At 35.2% G+C, this 23,281-nt stretch overlaps 1 protein-coding gene across 3 annotated transcripts in view; it reads right to left on the minus strand.

The window, feature by feature from the left end:
* Positions 1 to 23,281, minus strand: part of KLHL13 (kelch like family member 13) — a 192,003-nt gene that overhangs the window by 130,859 nt on the left and 37,863 nt on the right. The gene's annotated exons all lie outside the window — the stretch shown is intronic.

A 23,281-nucleotide genomic window follows, 5' to 3' on the forward strand; every position in this document is an offset into this window, starting at 1 on the left:
CTTTAAAATATTCTACTTAGATCACAAGAAATAAAACCAACAAGACTGTTTCTGATGGCTGAGATATCTTGCCTAAGTTCAACCAATTTTACTCTTAAGAATTTTTAAGTAATTCACAAATCTAGTAATTCTCAATCACCTGTCATATAGTTCGATAATATTTCAAATAGAGATTCTAGTTTATGACTTAGCATTTAATTAAAACCCACAGTCTCACTTTCTTACCCTATCTAAGAACCAACAGCTTTAAAAATAATGAGATTTGAGATATGCCTAACCAATTTCACACCATGTAAGGAAAGCCCTGCTTATGAACTAAGCCGATGTTATATAAAAGAAATTTTAAGCGTTTCTATACTCATTTGTCTTCAACTAAAATTCTGATAAATACAGTGATGAGAAAAGAAAGCTGACAGAAAATATCAGTGAAAACTGCTAAACACTACAAAATCGAAAAACTGCAAAATGTAGAAAAATTGTACATAATTGCCTTTCTCTAAATCAAGTTATATGTAGCAGCATCACGAAAAAATCAAAATCATTTTGAAATTGCAAAATGTTGAATTTAAGAAACAGGCATAGTTTGTTATATAAAAGTTAATTTTTTAAATGTCATAGACTATCGAATCATTCAGCTTTCACACATGACAGACACCATGCTCCCCTCCCACCTGTGGTACTGAGAGGTCCTACCCTAAAACAATCGAGCATTAGATTTGAGCTGGGTGGTGATTTTCCCTAGAGAAAATCTAAAACCAGCTAGGACTATGTAGAATGTTCCCACATATGCACCCCTAACAAAATGTGCAATGCTATGAAGGATAACAGTTGCACTGTACAAACGGTTGCAGTGACAGCTGATTTCAGAACACACCTTTTATGTAAGAGATCAGCCTGCCTGGCTTCCTCTGACCAAATAGACTGGATCCCTATGTTCCATAAGTTTCTTCCTTCCCCAGGCCGTATGCCAAGGTGACTGACCCACTCTTCTCAATAATTTCACTTTTCTTGCTACAGTCATGGGGGCAACCTGCCCCATGTGGTCACTGCCATCTTGCTCTTTATCGATACAGGTATACACCATGCAGTTCCACTGCTTTTTGCAATAATACCACTCCTTCCTTCTTTGATATGATCCACTGGAAGTCCCTTTTCATGTTGACACTCATAGCAAGCTTTAGGAATGCCTTTGGGATATACTGTTGGTTAATGGTGTCATTCGTCTTTTTACCAATGTTGAAGTTATTACCTTTGTATTAATGCAATTCTATCTGATTTTCTAATAGTTACTGTCCTCATATAATAAGGGCCAAACTTCATCTAACTAACATTTTTTAAGTGTCAATAGCCAAACTTAGCTGGCTTCATTTCTTGCAACTTCATGTTTACAACTCTTATCTATAGGAGTGACATTATAGTATGTCTCCCTCTGCCACCCACCAAAATCCTTAACCTAAATTATATATTTAATATCTCTCGCTCAAAAAACCTCTGTCTGAGGTGAAGTTCCCCCCCCCCACCACCATTTACCTGGTTAAGGAAGAGTTAATTTCTCATCATTCCCCTCCCCAGTCTTACTCTGGAAAGTTAGCAATTTGTCTCAGGCTCTTCAGTCCATTCTATTATATATAATACATAATCCATTCTATATAACAGAGTGTGAACTCTGTTACATACACATTTTGCAAGAAAAAAGAGGTGAGAAATGAAAATATGGACGAGAAAAAATAAAAGTTATGATTTACATCAGTGGTCCTCAAACTTGACTATGTATCAGAGCTCTCTGGAGAGCAAGATGAACACAGATTGCCCAGGCCCACTGGCCAAGTTTCTCAGTCAGTTGATGAGGGATGGGTCCAGAGAATTTGCTTTTCTAAGAAGTTCAAAAAGGATGCTGCTGCTGCTAGACCACGGATGACACCCTAAGAACTAAGATTTACAGATAACATGAAATTTTTTATAAAAAGTCCAGAAGAATTAACTGGAAAACTAACACAGTAAGATGCCCACTACAAGAATATCAGTTCCACGAAGACACAGACGTCTTATATGCCAACCAAATTTGAAAAATAACTAGGAATAAACTTAAAAAGGAATGAGAAGACTTATAAAACTAAAATTTTACTGAAGTTCATAAAATAATAAAGGACCTGAATAAATGAATACATGGACACAGAGACCTCCCCCCCCCACACACACAATATTGAAGAACAGAAATTTTCCTCAAAATTCATATAGAAATGCAATGCAATTACAACCAAATTAACAAAGGGTCAGAATTTCTTTGTGGAGGAGCATGGATATTTTGCATGATGAATCTATAGTTCAATGGAAGAAGTGAACACATAAAAATTGCCCAAATATTTTTTTAAATAAGGGGGGAAGCAACTCCCACTTGATGTATTACTAATGTACAGTAACAATAACAGTGTGGTACTGCTATGGGAACAGACAGAAGGATCAACAGAACAGAATCCAAAAACAGATCAAAATAAATATGGTTATTAACTATGGTGAATGTGGTAGGTGTAATCATTAGCAAAAAAAGATGAACTTCTCAATAAAGAGGTTTGAGGAAGCTGGATACATGAGTGGGAAAAAACTGAAATTCTATCTACACCATACATATACATCCCAGATGGATTAAATACCTAAATATGAAAAAGTAAAATTATAAAAGTAGTAGAATATAAAGGAGATTTTTTTCCTGTTTAATGTTCACATTTTCAAATTACAATAAATGTATTTTATTTTCTTCTTTGTTTTTAATTGAAGTATAGTTAATATACAATATTATATTAGTTTCAGGTGTGCAAGACAGTAATTTGATATTTTTATAGAATACACTCCATACAAAAATAACGATATTCCCTGTGCTGTACATTACATCCTTGTAGCATTTATTTTATACTTAGTAGTTTGTACCTCTTAATCCCCTTCACCTATTTTGCTCCTCCCGCCACCCCCTGCCCTCGGGTAACCACTAGTTTGTTCTCTGTATCTGTGAGTCTGCTTCTGTTTTGTTATATTTGTTCATTTGTTTTATTTTTTAGATTCCACATATAAGTGAAAACATACTGCATTGGACTTTCTCTGCCCGGCTTATTTCACTAGGCACAGTACCCTCCAGGTCTATCCATGTTGTCACAAATTGCAAAATTTCATTCTTTTTCTATGACTGAGTAATATTCCATTGTGTATATACACCAAGTCTTCTTTATTCATTCATCTGTTGATGCACATTTAGGGTGCTTCCATATCTTGGCTATTGTGAATAGTGCTGCTATGAACATTGGGGTGCATATATCTTTTCAAATTAGTATTTTCATTTTCTTTGGATAAATGCCCAGGAATGGAGTTGCTGGATCATATGGTAGTTCTACTTTCAATTTTTTGAAGAACCTCCATAGTGTTTTCCACTGTGGCTGCACCAATTTAATTCCCACCAATAGTACACGAGGCTTCCCTTTTCTCCACATCCTTGCCAACACTTATTATTTCTTGTTGTTTTGACCACAGCCATCCTAAAAGGTGTAATGTGCTATCTCACTGTGGTTTTGATTTGCATTTCCCTGATGATTAGTGATGTTGAGCATCTTTTCATGTGCCTGTTGGCAGTCTGTATGTCTCCTTTGGAAAAATGCCTATTCAAGTCCTCTGCCATTTTTTAATCAAGTTATTTGTTTTTTTAAATTGAGCTGTATAAGTTCTTTATACATTTTGGATATTAAACCATAAAACTCCTAGAAGAAAGCAAAGGCAGTAGACTCTTTGACCTTGGTCTTAGAGATATGTTTTTGGATCTGTCTCCACGGATAGGGGAAACAAAAGCAAAAATAAACAAATGGGACCTAATCAAACTTAAAAGCTTTTGCACAGCAAAGGAAACTATCAAGAAAACAGAAAGGTAACCTACTGAATGGGAGAGAATATCTTTTTAATATGACATAAATAAAATCTTTCTAAGGGCCAACACAAAACACAGAAGCCATAAAGAAAATAAAAGTGGTCTGTAAGTTTGTTAGTTAAAAAAAATTTACAATTTTATATGGTGCAACACACCATAACAAACTTAAAAGACAAAGGGAAGTGGAGAGACCTGCAACAAATACAACAGGCAAAAGTTTAAGGCTCATCATACATAAAGTATTCCCCCAAAAATCATTAATAAAGATGAGCAACACAGTGGGCAAGTATTTGAACAGGGCTTTCATAGAAGAAGAGTAACAACAAAGAGAAGAAGCATAAGAAAAGATGTTCAACCTCAATTTGTGTGTGTGCGTGAGTGTGTCAGAAACCAAGAGAAAATCCACAGCATGTTAAAGACTCATTACTGTTTGTCTCCACATTTAAAAAAAAATTGTATTGATGTATAGTTGATATTATATAAGTTTCAGGTATACAATAAAGTGATTCACAATTTTTAAAGGCTATACTCCATTTATAGTTATTATAAAATATTGGCTATATTCCCTGTGCTGTGCAATATATCCTTGTATCATCTTTATTTTATACATAGTAGTTTGAATCTCTTAATCCTCTACTCCTATCTTTCCCCTACCCCCTTCCCTCTCCCCACTGATAACCACTAGTTTGTTCTTTATATCTGTGAGTATGTTTCTTTTTTGTTATATTCACTAGCTTGTTTTATTTTTTAGATTCTACATATAAGTGATATCATACAGTAATTGTCTTTCTGTCTGACTTATTTCACTAAGCAAAATACCCTCCAAGTCCATCCATGTTGTTGCAAATGGCAAAATTTTCATTCTTTTTTTATGGCTAAGTAGTATCACATTATGTGTGTGTGTGTGTGTGTGTGTGTGTGTGTGTGTGTGTGCGCACGCACATGCATGCGTGTGTGTGTGTGTATCACATCTTCTTTATCCATTCATCTGTTGGTGGACACTTAGGTTGCTTCTATATCTTGGCTATTATAAATAATGCTGTTATGAACACTGGGGTGCATGTATCTTTTCAAATTAGTGTTTTCTTTTTTTTTTCAGCTATATACCCAGGAGTGGAACTGCTGGATCATATGGTAGTTCTATTTTTAGTTTTTTGAGAAACCTCCATACTGTATTCCACATTTTTACCTTCAAAAGATAATAAGACACCTCTCAGGTCCTACTTACCATGAAGAATCCTGTATCTCCACTAAAAATTACGAACAAGAAAATGACAAAGTAAAGGAAACCAGAAATAAAATGAAAAGACAACCCACAGATTGGGAGAAGATATATGCAAATGATGTGACCGACAAGGGATTAGCCTACAAAATTTACAAACAGCTCATGCAGCTTAATATCATCAAAACAAACAACCCAATCAAAAAATGGGCAGAAGACCTAAATCAACATTTCTCCAAAGAAGACATACAGATGGCCAAGAGGCACATGAAAAGATGTTCAACATCGCTAATTATTAGATAATTGCAAATCAAAACTACAATGAGAGATCATCTCGCACCAGTCAAAATAGCTATCGTCAAAAAATCCACAAACAATAAACGCCAGAGAGGGTGTAGAGAAAAGGGAACCCTCCTATACTGTTGGTGGGAATGTAAATTGGTGCAGCCACTATGGAGAACAGTATGGAAGTTCCTTAAAAAGCTAAAAATAGAGTTACGATATGATCCAGCTATCCCACTCCTGAACATATATCTGGACAAAACTATAATTTGAAAAGATACATGCACCCTAATGTTCATTACAGCACTATTTACAACAGCCAAGACATGGAAGCAACCTAAATGTCCATCAATAAGTGAATGGATAAAGAAGATGTGGTACATATACCCAATGGAATATTACTCGGCCATTAAAAAGGAATGAAGTAATGCCATTTGCAGCAACATGGATGGACCTAGAGATTATGATATTAAGTGAACTAAGTCAGACAGAGAAAGACAAACATTTATGATATCGTTATATGTGGAATCTAAAAAAAAATGATACAAATGAACTTATTTACAAAACAGAAATAGACTCACAGATACAGAAAACAAACTTATGGTTACCAAAGGGGAAAAGTGGGAGGAGGGATAAATTAGGAGTTTGGGGGTTAAAATATACACATTACTGTATATAAAATAGATAACCAACAAGGATCTACTGTATAGCACAGGGAACTCTACTCAGTATCTTGTAATAACCTATAACAGAAAAGAATCTAAAAAAGAATACATACATATATATATATATATAATTGAATCATTTTGCTGTACACCTGAAACTAACACAACATTGTAAATCAACTATATTTCAATGAAAATTTTAAAAACCCTAGGTACAATAAAATATTATACCTAAAAAAGAGAAAATGACAAAGTAATGTAGAGCAAGGTGACTGTAGTTAATAATACTGTATTGCATTTGGAATTTGTTAAGAGAGTAAATCTTAAAAGTTCCCTTCACAAGAAAAAAAGTTGTATCTATGTACAGTGACATATGTTAACTAGACTTACTGAGGTGATCATTTTACAATATATACAAATGTTGATTCATTATGTTGCATAACTGAAATTAACACAATGTTATACGTCATTTATACCTCAATTAAAAAAAGAGAGGGAGAAAGACAATGAAGATGAAGAAAAAGGCTTACAAAAAAACCTTTTTAATGAAATCTATACAGAAAATCAGGGAAGAGAAACAAAAACTTATTGTGCCTTTTACTGGGGAAGACAATTAAGTGGGTTTATCTATTAAAGTTTCCAGTTTGGGGTTAGTTTAAGCAAGCAGGTGAAGGTTGTTTATTTCCCATCCTCATGCTAGCAGGCCAAAATTCAATTTGTCCTCCATGTTCCAAAGGGTAACATTCTTAAGTGCTTTTATATTACAGTAATCACCTTACCAGAAAGCTGTTTATCCAAGCAAAATGAGATTCATAAGCTATCTTAAAACAAAAACGCTTTTATCTCCAATATAATGGAAAAATCAAGCTCCAAGAGACTCTCAAAAAATCTAGATGCAATGCAGTGTTTTATTACATTATATTTTTCTAGTATTATAAAAATAAAGAATGAATCATTTTATTGTCTCTGCACCAGAGGCCTTTAAGCTGAAGGAGTCTAGTTTTCAAATCAATATATAGCTGAAATCTGAAGTCCACGCTCTAAACACTAAGCAAAATCTAAATAATAGCAAAAGAAATGAAAGTATTTCTTTCCCAGTGATAAAATCAGTATAGCATTTCTTTAAAAAGTATCAGTCATTCCCCCAAATAACTTAGGGCAATATGAATAGAAGGTGCTTATCTTTTGACTATATTTTGGACAAAATTTTTATGTGAAAAATTTGAAAAATTCAAACAGATTTTGAAAAGTCTACTCATTTATATATATTAAATAATTTATATTATAATTTATATAATACATATTATACACATATGTTTGTTATTTTGACCAAGAAGAATATATTGAATTCTACCCACATGATCAGCTAATTATATTAAGAACTCTATTTAATTAAGATCCACTGTAATTTATATACCACAATCAATCTTAGCAAAAAATGTGAGTATTTAATTGTAATCTGTCTTCTTAAAGGTTTATCATATTCTTCAATGTTAAATTAAAAAGACAAAGAATTTCCTTTTAAAAAGATACAATACTGTTTTAACACCCCATTCAGTCATAATCAACATGAGTCAATTAAATGAAAAACAATAAAAACCTGGTTGTCTGACCACAGTGAGTACAGTCCATTTACTAGAGTTTTCTCTCGTTTTAGTAAGTGACTTTCAAATATGGTAAAAACCTTTAAATGACAATTCACTAATCAGAACTCCATAGAAAGCCAACATTCCAGACAAAAACTTTTCCAAAATAAATCTCCACTTTACTAATTAGGTCACTCAACTTTTACCGTGTAAGGAATTCAAGGGAGTACACAGAACATGCAGGTCTGGATAAAAATAATAGTTTTTCTGGGTCCCTACCAGGTAAATTTAGCAAACTTAACAAAATGAAAGAAGGAAGGAAGGGAAGTGCAGGTAGCTCTATACTTTATACAATCTTTCATATCCATAGTATGAGTCATATTATGAGATATATACAGGCCTGAAGTTTGTTGATTAATCAAAAAAGTTAAAATAAGAATCATTTGTGACTTGCCTTATCATTTGATCTAGAGACAAGGCTTTTTCTTTGTATATAGGCCTGCTAATTGGATCTTATTCCATAAGTTAACCTCACCCAAAACAGTGAATGCATGAACTGTGATTTATAGATTTGTTTTCTTCAAAACAGAAAGAGAAGATAAAGCCACTTGCACAGCAATATGAATTCAGAATCCTTAGGAGTTTTTACAGTTTCCTCCAAATCTTTTAAAACTGCAGGTCCAGGACTGAGGTGAACTGAGTGACATCTCAGGCTGAAAATGTTGAGGGTTTTCCCAAAACTCAGTAATCAAGATAAGTGCTAATTTAATGCAATACTTAATGGTGAAAGATTGGATGCTTGCCCTGTACAATCAAGAACAACACAAGGGTAACTGCTCTTACTATTTCTATTCAACAATGTGCTCAAAGTAGTAGCCAGGGCAATTAGTCAAGAAAAAAAAATAAAAGGCATCCAGGTTGGAAAGGAGGCAATGAAACTTTCTCTATTAGCAGATGACATGAACTTATGTATAGAAAATCCTAAGGAACTGGGTAAAAGACTATTAGAATTAATAAATGAGTTCAGCAAGGTTACAGGATACAATTTCAATATATAGAAATCAATTGTACTTCTATACACTTGCAATAAACAATATAAAATGGAATTAAGAAAACAATTTCATTAATAATAGCATGCAAAAGGAAAGAACACTTTGGAATAAATTTAACAAAAGAAGCACAAAACTTATATCCTGAAAACTACAAAACACTGCTGAAAAAAAAAGTTCAGTAAGATCTAAATAAATGGGAAAACATCCCATGTTCATGGATTGAATTAATAATGTTAAGATGGCAATGCTCCCCAAACTGATCTGAAGATTTAACATAGACCCTATCAGAATCTCAACTGACTTCTTTGTAGAAACTGTCTAGCTGATTCTAAAATTCATATATAATTGCAAGGGGCCTAGCACAGTCAGAACAATATTGAAAAACAAGAACAAAGTGGGAAGACTCAAATTTCCTAATTTCAAAACTTACTACAAAGCAATGATAATCAAAACAGTGTGGTGCTGGCACAAGAATAGACATAGAGATCAATAGAATGGAATTGATAATCCAGAAATAAAGCCATGTATCTGTGGTCAACTGATACAACAAGGGTATCAAGATCATTCAGTAGGGAAAAGACAGTCCCTTCAACAAATGGTACTAAGCACAACTGGATAGCCACATGCAAAAGAATGAAGTTGGACCCTTACTTCATACAATATACAAAAATAACTAAAATGAATCGAAAACCTAAATGTTAGAGCTGAATGATAACATTCTTAGAAGAAAACATACAGGTAAATCCTTATGCCCTCAGGTTTGGCAAACAATTCTTAAATATGACACCATAAGCACAAACAACAAAAGAAAATATAGATAATTTGAACTTCATCAAGTTAAAAACTTTTGTGTACCAAAGTATATTATCAAGAAAAGTGAAAAGACAACCTACAGAATGGGGGAAAATATCTGCAAATATATGTCTGACAAGGGATTAATATACAGAACTCCAACTCAACAACAACAAAAAACTCAATTAAGAAATGAACAAAGATCACAAAGAGACATTTCTGTAAAGAAGATATGCAAATGACCAAAAAAACACATGAAAAGATGCTCAACATCACTAATCATTAGCAAAAAACAGATCAAATTCACATTAAGATACTACTTCTCACCTATTAGGATGGCTATTAGGAAAAACAAAACAAAACCAGGTAATTAATGAATGTTGGCTAGGGAATGGAGAAATTGGAACTCCTGTGCACTGTTGGTGGGAATTTTTGCAAAATGGCGCAATTTCTGTGGAATGCAGTTTGGCAGTTCCTAAATAAGTTGAACATAGTATTACCATATGACTTGCACATCCACTTCTAGGAATATACCCAAAAGATTTGAAAACAGCTTATCAAACAAAAACTTTTACATGCATGTTCATAACAGCACTGTTCAAAATAGCCCAAAATAGGAAACAACACCAATGACCATCAATTCATGAATGAATAAAATGTGTTATAGCCATATAATGGAATACCATTCAGCCACAAAAAGGAATGAAGTGCTGATTCATGCTACAACATGGATGACCACTGAAAACATTACACTAACTTAAAGAAGCCAGTCAAAAAAGGTAACATTTTGTATGATTCCATTCACATGCAATGTGCAGAATAGGGCAAACCATAGAGACAGGAAGTAGATTAGTAGTTGCTTAGGGCTGAAGGAGATAGGGGGTGGGAGGGGAGTTATCTAAAGAGCAGGGGTTTATTTTTCTGGTGATAAAAATATACCAAAATTGACTGTGGTAATATTTGCACATATCTGTGAATTTACTAAAAATTATGGAATTGCACATTTTTTAAATTGAATTATAGCTGATTTACAATGTTGTGTTAGTTTCAGGTATACAGCAAAGTGATTCACTTATATATATATATGTATACATATATACTCTTTTTCAGATTACTTTCCATTATAGTTTATTATAAGATACTGAATATAGTTCCCTGTGCTATACAGTAGGCCCTTGTTGGTTATCTATTTTATATATAGTAGTTTGTATCTGCTAATCCCAAACTCCTAATTCATCCCTCCCCCACCTCTCCCCTTTGGTAACCATAAGTTTGTTTTCTATGTCTGTGAGTCTGTTTCTGTTTTGTAAATAAGTTCATTTGTATCATTTTTTCAGATTCCACATATAAGTGATATCATATGATACTTGTCTTTGTGTGACTTACTTCACTTAATATGATAATCTCTAGGTCCATCCATGTTGCTGTAAATGGCATTATTTCATTATTTTTTATGGCTGAGTAATACTCCATTGTATATATGTACCACATCTTCTTTATCCATTCATCTGTCGATGGACATTTAGGTTGTTTCCATGCCTTGGCTATTATAAATAGGAATTGCACATTTTAAATGAATGGATCCTATGGTATGTGAATTAAAACTCAATAAACCTGTTTTTAAAAAAATCTAAATTAACACAGAAAACCCATGATGAACAAAATCAGTACTTTAAATAAAGATAGCATCAGTATTACTGATTTTTAAAAAAATTTCCTTAAGCTTCTGTATGGCTCAGCAGGGCACTGCAGCTATCTCACCCATAACCCAATGACAGCTTTTTAAATTTTAAGCATTTAAATGGAGCCCTGAAATTTCAAGAGTCACCCCAATACATTCAACTCTCTTTTCTTAGAAACAGCTCTCTTTTCACACTCACATTTGAATGGTGACTGTAATATTTTAAATAATGTAATCACAATAACTAGCACAAATGGCATAAAGAGGTTTGTTTCATACCAAACCACTGACATGATGACATGAGCAGTACAAGCAAAACTGGAAGGACAACTAGTGAAGAGACCCCTAGTCAAGAGAATTCAATGCATGGTGGCATCAATTAATATCACTTAAAGGTCCTTGACTTGTTAAATGAGGCTTCTAATGTACTTGTTTTGGAAGAGGGTTGACAGGTAAAATACAGGATATCCAGCTGAACTCAAATTTTAGACAAACAGTGGGTACATTTGTAGTATAAAAATGTCGACAATATTGCATGGAACTTCCTTATACTAAAAATATTAGTTGTTGTTTACCTGAAATTCAAATTATCTGAGCATCCTGTATTTTTATTTGCTAAATCTGACAGCCCTAATTTGAGGAAATAATTGCTAGTAGGGCAAACCATGGGAATTGAAGACGGCCAGTGAGGGTGGCTGTGGATTTTGAGTCTGCCCTATGAACTACAGCTTCGTGAATTTTTTAATAAGAGTGAAGAAAGAAAGATCATTGGAAAAAAAACAAGACTTCACTCTGTGAAATATTTTCATTACTTACCATTTCCAACCACTACTCCATTTACCCCAGTAGACTAGAAAACATAACTTTTACAACTGTCTACATATTTACTTACAGAAACACACATAAAATTTTTTCTAATATTTCTAATTAAAATATTTCTCCCTTCTTTCCTGAATTTCATATTACTAACAATAAAAGATAGGTGTAAGGCTTTGGTTTCAGTTAGTATTTAAAAGAGAAAGAACAAAGTTCAATTGCAAGTGTCCAGAACACCAAGGCTTATATTTAGAACTTCCATCTCCCTTCAAAGTTCAGGACTCATGCATGAAAGCCTCGTTTCCTCTAGACTTCATACAGAAAGATGGCCAGCAGTCCAGCTGAGAGACCTATAGCCACCCCCAGTACAGAGGCCCAACCTCCCATCACTCACCTGGGCAAGAGCACAGAGGCACCTGTATTTAATCCTTTATCTGCTTTATCAAGGACAAAAAACAGTTTGCTTAAAAGAGCTTTAACCAAAGTGCTTAGAAATTATGAGAGAAAAAAAAAGGCGGGAAAAGGAAAAAGGGATACAGCAAGGGGCCATGTAAATACGTTGTTTTTAATAAGTTCGTGTCAGTCTTACACTGCTGCTACGTTAAGCCTATGTGATCTTCACAACATCTCACTGAAGCAGAGAGGTGCAAGTTATAGCCAATTACAAGTGAGGGAATTGAATAAAAACCTTGAGCAAACCATCTGCTATTACAATAACCTATATCACCATGAAAAGGCCAATTAACTAACTACCTGGTATTTCACATTTTCATTACCACATTGCGCTGGATGTCTTTAAGTTTCATTAAGGTAGAAATCGTCTTAGAGATCCAACTTAAGATCTTCTTATTATATACACAAGGCTATTCAATGCAGCACTATTTGCAAAAGCAGAAATAGTCCAAATATCCATCAATAAGGGACTGACTGAATAAACTAGTGTACATATACACAATGGAGTACTAAGCAGCTATAGAACAGAATGAGGAACATCTCCATATACTACTGCAAGGTTATCTCCAGAATATATTCCTAAGCAAAGCAAAACAAAACAAAAATAAACAAACAAAAAAAACCCCTCAGTGTGTACAGTGTGCTACTGTTTATCTAAGAAAGGATGAGGGATGGTTACCTATATGAGAAGGAGAGAAAGGTAATAGTTGAACTTCTTTGAATATGTCTTCTTCTGTAGACTTGACTTTTGAACTGTGTAAACATCATACCTAATTCAAAATTATATTTAAAAACCAATATTAAAAATCAAAAGCAAAATTAAATAAATGGCCCAAACTGTGTATCCTTTTGGTTGTATGACTGCAGAAACAGAAATTATAATTCAAGTGACTTTATTTTATTTATTTTATTTATTTATTTTTTTAACATCTTTATTGGAGTATAATTGCTTTACAATGGTGTGTTAGTTTCTGCTTTATAACAAGTCAAGTGACTTTAAAACACAACTCAAGTGTAGATTTCTAGTGGGATATACTTTAAGGACAAAAAAGGCCTGCCCAAAAGTGCAACTGTGCACACGTGCAAACACACATATTGTAGATTGCTTCCAATAATCACGTTGTTGACGGTTGTGCTGTATTGTTATTCTGAGGCTGTTGTGTATATATGGTGGGATAAACAAAATGACAATTATGTAGGTATCACTGAATCTTTGTATTTGTCGAAAGGGGATACATATGTAATATCATTGAGGTTAATTAAGTTTGAATTGCCTTTATCAATAAGAACTCATGATATAGTTTATCTTAAAGAAAAATTACAGTTGTGTATCCAGGAAAGGCTTTAAAACAATGACCCATCTAGTAGCAATAATACTCCTAATAATTATATTGTGATATCTAAATAACATTCCCCTCCAAAAGAAGAAACAAAGGCTCCATTTTTTAAATGGCTGATGATGGGGTCTACAGCAGAAATGTACAAGAGGACCCTGGAATATCTTCTACTGAAAAGTAAGGAACCCATCAAAGACTCCTAGGGCATGTCAAAAGGACTCTGAAGCCAATATAAATAAGCTTCCATTGCCCAAATATGGGATCATTTGAGGATCAATAAGGGTAATAACTACAGAGATTGAAGCACATCATATATGTTTAAATGCAAGGTTCATAATCATGCTAAAAATGATTAGTGATCATCTTTGGAAGGTGCTAAAGAACCAGCCCATTATTTTGAAAACTGGAAAATAAATAAAGGGAAAGTATCAATCACTCATCCTCCCTTTTCCATGTGATTTCTACATCAGGATAAATGTACCAGAAAAGCGGTAAGTGCAAAAAACTTGGGAAACAGTGAGGACAGTGTCAAAATCAGGCGAGAGGAACTGTGGGGCACCAACCACAGTGTGGAAAACCAGTAGGTAAGTGGAGAGGGTGACGGCAAGAAGAGGTTGCAAACTGTCGTGATGGTCTAAAAAGAGTGACAGGGAGGCCTGGGGACAAAACAGTGGTAAGGAAGAGTGGACAGATTTAATTAACTAATTGGATGAATGAGAGGAGTGAAAATTATCAGTAAAGTTTTTATATCTTGGGTGATTGATGGATGGTAGTGCCATTAACCAAATTGATGATTCTAAGGAAAAGCAATTCTCTTATTGAATTCCAACAAAGTTCAAAATTATCCTTAGAAAAAAATGCACACTGGCCAATTAGGGAATAAGGAAAAAGAGGAAAAGTGCTGGTACTGCCCTTCTTCCTAGAATCTTTACTTTTCCCATAAGATCCATTTTTACTTCCAATGTATACTTTTTTACATGTTGACTTTTACTATGTTCATTTCTGGCTCTCTTTCATTGGAAGACACTTCCAGTAAGTGATCTATACTCAATGCTTCCAGGACAAGTCCAAAGTCCTCGCTCAACCAATTTCTAGCTGTGTGACTTTGGGCCATTTACCTTTCAAAGCCTCAACAATCTTATCTGTAAAAACAGATAATAGTATTTATCCTACATTTTTCCATGCTGACCATTCATTCACCTAATAAACTACAAGGACAGCAGTGAAAGCAGTGGCAGCAGCAAAAATATAATTTAATGCTGCTATGAGTACTGTAAAGCAGGAGAATAAAGTGAGATGATGCAAAAAATGGCATGTATGTTTTTAATTATGATAGAAGATATTATTTCCTCAACTTATAATTACTTATCAAGAGTTGCTAGATGCACAGCATGGTGGAGGATTAACCATACATTATCGGGCATTTGATAAAAACCAACTACTTGCCAAGTACTCTCCTAAGTAACTAGTGTGTACATTTCCAGCAATTCTCAATACCCGTGAAGGCAGACATAATTATCTGAAATTCACCAATGAGGACCCTGAGACCCAGAGATTAAATAACGTGTCCAATGTCAAAACAGCCAGGAATCTAACCCAGGAATCTCTCCTGGATCAAGTGCAAGGTGCCTAAAATGAATGCTGGTCACAAAACTACCACTGAAAATATTTGGGGACTTTTTCCCACTTTTTAACAGGATAAATTAGAGCACCATTTCTTTCAGTAAAGCAGAAAGAATTTTACTTTCCAATAATATCCCATCACAAAATGTCACTAAAACAATCTATAGCAAAATTACCTGAATATAAAGCCAAGCAATCCTTATTAACACATAAAATGAAAATGTACAGTATCTTACAATATAATGCCTAGAATGAACCAATTTGGGGGGAACTTCATCTATTCAAAGTGTAGCAAAGAAATAAGTAACTAAAAGGCCTCAGAGACAAAACAGATGCCACAAAGTTCAAGCACAAATGCACATTCATGTTAGTAACTAACATGCCCCTTAGTCCTTCGAGTACAATTCCTAAGAAGCTTGGCAAACTGGTTTTAAGCCTGCAACAAATCATTAGCGGGGCAAGAAGGGAGCCACAGGAAGGCATAGTGACAACTGCAACGTATGACATCTGACAGCAATAGAAAGGGGAAAATCATAAAAACCAGTTCAAGGAGGGTAAGGAGAGCACAACACTCTGGGATCATATATTATAGAAGCAAACAGTTTTACAAGTCTTAACAGATCCTAAGGGCATCTCTAAGAGACTCTCAGTAATAGCTGTAAAGATGGCTGCGAGTCAGCAAGAACTATATTTAACTGAAGTGTTTTAAAATGAAAAGTACATTGGTGTTAAGCGGGTAAATTGTTATTTAAAAAGAAAAAGTCTAGAATGGTTCATTTCCCAAGGAATCAAGAAATCTGAGGTTCTAACTGTCATGAGCAGCACCTTCACTTTTTATCACCTTATTTTCAATCAACATACAGCAAATTCCCTAAAGCTATATCAACCATTTTAACCCTGCTATTAAGATAGATCTTATAATGTATAAAGAATTAGGGGGTAAAGATAACATGCATATCAAGAGATCTGGGAGCTTATAGCAAGAAAAATTCACTCCTCATCACTATACAAATACATTTATTAATGAAGAAAATGCACGAGAGATATAGTTTACTGTCTGCACCTCCATTACTAGTAGAAATAATACAGAAAAAAGTGTGTACATTAGAATATAACTTCCTTTCCAAGCCTCAGGACACATACACACCCCAACTTGCCTCCATATTAGGTGTGCCTCAGGCTCTTGATCCTCCCAACGAAATGTTCTACACTGTCTCTGGGCAACACTCCCATACAGTATCCCAGATACAACCCTTCCATTCTCATGGTTAAGAACATGGACTCTGCAAATAGCCAGCCTGTGTTCAAATTCTAGCTCTGACCACTGAATTGTGTGACCCTGGGCACTTAATTCTCATCTGTAAAATGGACAGTAGAAGTACCTAGCACTTAACATCACTGAAAAAAGGTTAGTGATATGTAATTCAGAGCACACCTACAAAGAACCAGGCACTGTGTAGGGCATTAGGGATACTGGGATGAATAAGGAACAGTCACCGCCTTCAAAGAACTCAATCTCATGGGGAAAACAGACCATTAAAATAGAGCATATATGTGCTATGAATAAAGGTATGTACGCTATGGGGCAACAGAACACAGAAAAGGAAGACTTAACCCTATGGATTCCCAGAGGACAGGTCTCCTGTGTCTTAAAAGAAGTTAGACAAGCAAAACAAAGGCTACAATAATATCTTCTGAGGCACAATTAGGTTTAATGACTGCGAATCATGTATAAGTGAATGTGAGGTACTTTGTGTTTGTAAACTGCAAAGCATTATATGCACATTATTGACTTAAGCTACCGAAAATACCAAGCTGCCCACAAACCTCTTCCCTATCCACCAATCTGGCAGCCTGAAATAATCCCACAATAAAGGTTCATCTCCCAAGCATGCTTTACATCCTTTTAGAAAAATCAAAACACACCTAAAAGTGGAGGCAGATGAAAAGAGAACTAATATTTATAGAAGTCCTCTATGTACCATGCACTTTACATTACTTATTTCACCTAATCCTCAAACAACCCAGTGAGGAAGGTATCTGGATCCTCATTTTACGATTAAAAAAGAAGAAGCTCCACAAGGTTAATTAATGTGCCCAATGTCACAGCTACTAAGTGTATGAGTTAAGATTCTAACATTGAAAACCTGAACTGCAATCACTAAATTACACTGCTACCCTAGTATACCAACCAGGAGTAACACACATTAAGGGGTCACTGTGTTAGTTTGCTGGAGCTGCCATAACCAAGTACCACAGACAGGGTGGCTTCAATAACAGAAATGTATGTCTTACAATTCTGGAGGCTAGAAGTCTGACATCAAGGTGTCGGCAAGGTTGGTTTCTTCTGAGGCCTTTCTCCTTGAGAGAGACAGCAGATGGCCTGTGTCTTCATACGGACTTCCCTCTGTGCCCTAATCTCCTCTTCTTATGAGGACATCAGTCATACTGGATTAGGGCCCACCCTAATATACCCTATCTCCAAATACAGTCAAATTCTGAGATACTGGGGGGATTAGGACTTCAACACCTGGATTTAGCAGGAAACACAAACAATTCAGCCTGTAACAGTCACACAGTGAAAAAGATCCTCCTTTTAAGAGTACATGGGGAAGGACCTTAAATGTTTTTAAATCATTAATGAACTTTGTCAACTTTCTATTGAGAAATACAGGTATGTACTCACAGCAAGATACAGCCAAGGAGTCAGTGATTACCACTCCCTAGGGAGCATTTTGGAAATGTATTGGGGTGCTTTTACAACTCTTAATTATTGGGGGGAACCACTCTGGCAGAGGCCAGAGGCATGGAATGTGGAGCAGTCCCACATAACAAAGAATCACCTCATAACCCAGAAGAGAGAAATGTTATGTCAGACCAAACCCAACACAGGTAGGTATCAGGAGCGCTCTTAATATATGTTACTATGAGGTAGATTTTATTAAAAGTTAAGAGAAAATGCCAATAATTTAGGGCAAAGACTTTATGGAGATAGAAGTTTGAATCAAATAAAGACATCATATCAAAATTAAATGATGTACTCACTCCATGCTCTATATATTAGAGCATTTTCAACCTCCCACTTGTTGAAAAGGATTTTAATGCAATAATGGCATTCCAGCAAAAGCAATGAAACCTCTGCAAAAATGTCACAGAGGATATGAGAATCCTTTTATTAAATTTCAAACAAAATGTTATTAAATTAGTAGCCACATAAGCCATGTCGATCTTGATAAAAGTTACTTTTAATATTTCAGATTATTGTCACACTATATATTTTTGAAATTTTTCATAACACTAAAAAAGCTCTGCTGTGAAAGATGATATTGAAAGTAGTTGGGGGCTGCCTGTTGTCTTTCAGTCTTCTCTGTGTAGAGACATCTGTTGCATAACTTCTGCATAGCTTCTTGTTTTATTGTTTCTCTTTTTAAACCATCCTCTATTCCTCATCACCTAGAGAAGGATATGGTCTTTGAGGTCTTTTGAAGTACTGGGAACCCAAAATATGCCTCAACAGGTGATAGCATATTTCAAAATACAAGATATGCTTTCTGTGATACCTCGTCAGTACCCTGTCCCATATCACAACATAAGGAATTATTTTGTCACTAGACCTACAAATATGGCCCAGGTCATTTGTGAGAATATCATACTTCCTCATTTTCTCCATGTTGACAGTCTATAATTTGTCCTGGCATGCTTTTCTCTACTTCAAGTATTTCCTTCTTTCTCTTATCATACACAAACAAGTCTTGTCGGTTATCACTTATTCTAACATTTTTATTACAGTCCACGTGCATCACTGATTTTTCATTTCCCTGAACTTCTTATACAGAATTATTGTCTTACTTCTCACAAACACAAACTTACTCTGTAGAAACAGGTACAAGCATCAGTTACATCATTCCATCCTCTAGTACAAGTGCCCTCACAATTACACCCCCAAACACAGACTGTGTTATGTGTTATACTCATTTATCCTTTATATTATTATCCTGGTGTTATATGTTTTATAATATGTATAGGCAGGTTATATTACCTATGAACTTTATTTCTTACACTACAAAAAATTTATTTAAAAGGGGGAGTTCGGGGAAGATAGGGTTGAGGGCCACATAGAGTGACTTACAGAGACCTGAAGCAGAAGAACTCGGAAATAGGACCTGAATCTAGTCAAGATGAAAAGGAAAATGTGCTACATTACTGGTGCTTTCATAGCTCAGCAAACAGAACTAAGAAACAGTAGCCCAGAAATTGGAAGCAACAAAGTTGAAGAAAGAGTAAAGGGGTTAAACCTAATAATTAAGTGTGAATATGCAAAACTGACTCTTGGTAATGGTGCTTAGACCAATTCCAGCAGCAGCCATATCATCAGGGTTGATTAAGGAAGCTAAGATAGAAGATGTGAAGAAAAAGTAGAACTTCAATCCTGAAAGAGTAGCAAGAAGCTGAACCTCTCTAAATAGATCAAGTCTTTAAATAAAGTCTATGGCCCACATAACATGCTCACCACTAGAGTAAAAGCTTCGTTGTACTACAACTGGCCTGTTGTGTGGTATTATGGGCTGGACCTCAGAGGAATAAGAAAATGGGCTCAAGAAGTCAGAAAGAAGAACAGGTCAAGAGGCCACAATACCGAGGGTTTAGCTTCAGGAGAAGAAAATTCTGTCACTAATAAGCTCGCATCCCTGCTTCTAGGCATGACAATGAGAAAAAACATTAGTGGCATTGAAAAGAACAATGGGGGACAATTGGTTCAACCAATTAACTCTAAGTGGGCTTCATTTTCCCTAAACCTGGGCCAACATCTGAGTCAGTAACTCAGGGTTACTTTTAATTAGGTACGTCTAGAAGAGAAATGCTGAAATCGTTTGGTCAAGACTCTGATGGTTAAAGCATGTCATGGTTTATTAGTTTGTCACTTAACTAGAAAAGATAGCTTCTAAAGGAACAAACAAGAACTGAAACAATGATTTGAATTCCTCCTTTCATGTCCTGAAAGATAGCAGCAATATAAATTCTGGAACATCAAACTCATCTGCATCTCCCGTCCCTCTATTTTAAAAAGGTCATTGTGAATTCCTAATAAATATAGTATTAAGCTAGATTTAATTCATATCAACTTAATCTTAAGTGATAAACCAGGGAGACCACATGTGATCGAATTACCTGCAAGAGAGCACATTCTTATCTTTTGCTAGAACTTTAATGAATATTCTTCACATCCAAACACAAAACCTAGTTACTTTAGGAATTATACCCTAGCTGTGGCTTTAAATTTTTTCAGACTAAGTCTGAAATTACAGACTGATAAATTAGAAGGTAAACTATCATTAACCCTTTGGTAAAAATCATGAATATTTGCCTCTATCCAGTCAACATCATCAAGAACAAACAATTTAAATTTGTTTCACCTAACTAAAATGTAAAGCATTTAAGTCATAAATATTTGTCTTCAACAAAATTTCTAAAATATATATTTCATCTGATTTTTCACATTAAAAGGGGAAAGCGGGGCTTCCCTGGTGGCGCAGTGGTTGAGAGTCTGCCTGCCAATGCAGGGGACACGGGTTCGAGCCCTGGTCTGGGAAGATCCCATATGCCGCGGAGCAGCTGGGCCCGTGAGCCACAATTGCTGAGCCTGCGCATCTGGAGCCTGTGCTCCGCAACAAGAGAGGCCGTGATAGTGAGAGGCCTGCGCACCGCAATGAAGAGTGGCCCCCACTTGCCGCAACTAGAGAAAGCCCTCGCACAGAAGCGAAGACCCAACGCAGCCATAAATAATAAATAAATAAATAAAAATTAAAAAAAATAAAAAATAAAAATAGTGGTTCCCTCTGTTTAAAAAAAAAAAAAGGGGGGAAAGCTTTAAATACTGTCTTGTACTGCTTAGCCAGTCTTTGCTTTCCTCTTCCTGTTTATTCAGACTAACAAAGAAGGGTTAGCTTTCCCTTTTTCACCCCCAATTCCCAATTTAGCATGCATTAATCTTTAGAATATAAGGTTAAAAAACATTTTTTTTTGCAAACTGAAGAAGCTACAGCTATTTTTAAACATTGATTTATCAGTTGAATGACCTCTGAAAAATCCAGGTGCTCAGTGACTAGCATTACATAACTGATAGGACTCTCTCTTCACTCCAGATATTGGAGAAATGGCTGCCACACGTTTGATGCTGAAACTGAGATTTAAGTACATAGACAAGAAAAGGAGCTGGGTGGCTCCTATATAGTCCTACCTATAGCCTCCTCTAGAAAGGTTGTGCACATAAATTTTTCATGCTCCCGAAGGGTAGGGTGGGGAGAGAAGAGACTTGCAAGTCATGCAGACCTGAGCTTAAACCTTAGCCCAGCCACATATTGGCAAGCTATTTCCCCCGGATTTTAATTTCTTCATTGGCCATGGGATAAGGATACCTACTTCTCAAAGGGCGGTTATAAGGACTGAATGGAATAACATAATAAGTGCCTAACTAAGCGGAGTTGTAATAAATGTTACTTTCCCATCTTCCCTTCCCTATTTGATGATAATTGTGAATTTTAATATATCTAAATGAAAACTCGACAAATAAAGTGCTTTCATTCAAACCATGAGGAAAAATTTACTGCAATTTAAATCTGTATTACATGTTTAATACTTTAAATATCTATTTTCTTTAACCTCCAACTCTCCCATTTGTTGGATCCACAGATATTCTGTATGTAAATGACTGCCACTTTTTAAAATACGGAGCACTCTGTGGTCAATACATTTAACTAAATTTCTATGTGTTATGTAATTATATAAAAAATGAAGGAAATAAAAAGAAAAGTCATTCTTGGATGACAGTGTGACTTTTTCTGGTTTTGCAATCCCTAATTTTAGTTTTGTTTTTTTAATATCCTACAAACTTTTTATGAACTTCTATATTCTGAAAACTAAACTATTTTAAATACATTTGAAAAGATAAATGTATGTCAACCAGCACTTAGTGAACTTTTAAGAGACCCAACACCCTTCTCAGTCTGTGAGAACTGTATATCTTTGATGTACAACAATAGACATGGGTTCTATTTTCTGGTCCCACCCTCTTTGGGCAAAGCTGATTGCAGCAGGGGTGGAACTTGTCCTAAGCTAAACTAATTATCCTGTTTAACCCTAGTCTGGCCAAAATTAAACTCAAGGTCTTGGGGCAGCCATGTGCAAAGAGAATCAGAGAAAGCCAGTCTTCAGAGAGAGAGAGAGGAATGAATGACTCTCATAGAAAGAAGCAAAAATGAAGCCAATGTAGCCCAAAACACAAATGCTACCAGAACATGAGAATAGCTGCCAAGGTTACTGAGCCCTTGCCCCTTTCCCTCATACTCATCCCTCGCCAGTGCTGTGTTTCCGTTACAAGTAAAAGAAACTTGGAGGTGGGGGAAATGGGGAGATGTTGGTCAAAGGGTACAAACTGCCAGTTATAAGATAAATAAGGTTTGGGAATCTAATGTACAGCATTGTGATTACAATTAATAATACTTACTGTATACCTGAAAGTTGCTAAGACAGTAGATCTTAAATGTTCTCACCACAAAAAGAACTGGTAATTATGTAACATGATGGAAGTATTAACTAACTCTGTGGTGGTAATCATTTTGCAATATGTAAGGGTATCAAATCAACACCTTAGACTTACACAATATTATGTGTCAATCATACCCTGATAAAGCTAGAAAAAATGCTCTACTTACTGTTATTTTCTGACAACATGGCTGGCAGTATTATGTAAAAAATGTCTAAGTTACACCAAAAATTAAATTGTGATTAGAGAAAAAAATGAGGAGGATTATTACTTAACAGAAAGAAAAGAGCAACAAGTTATGTTTATAAGTGGAGATAGTGAT

Source organism: Balaenoptera musculus, chromosome X (genome assembly GCF_009873245.2).
Source record: "Balaenoptera musculus isolate JJ_BM4_2016_0621 chromosome X, mBalMus1.pri.v3, whole genome shotgun sequence".
Lineage (NCBI taxonomy): Eukaryota > Metazoa > Chordata > Mammalia > Artiodactyla > Balaenopteridae > Balaenoptera > Balaenoptera musculus.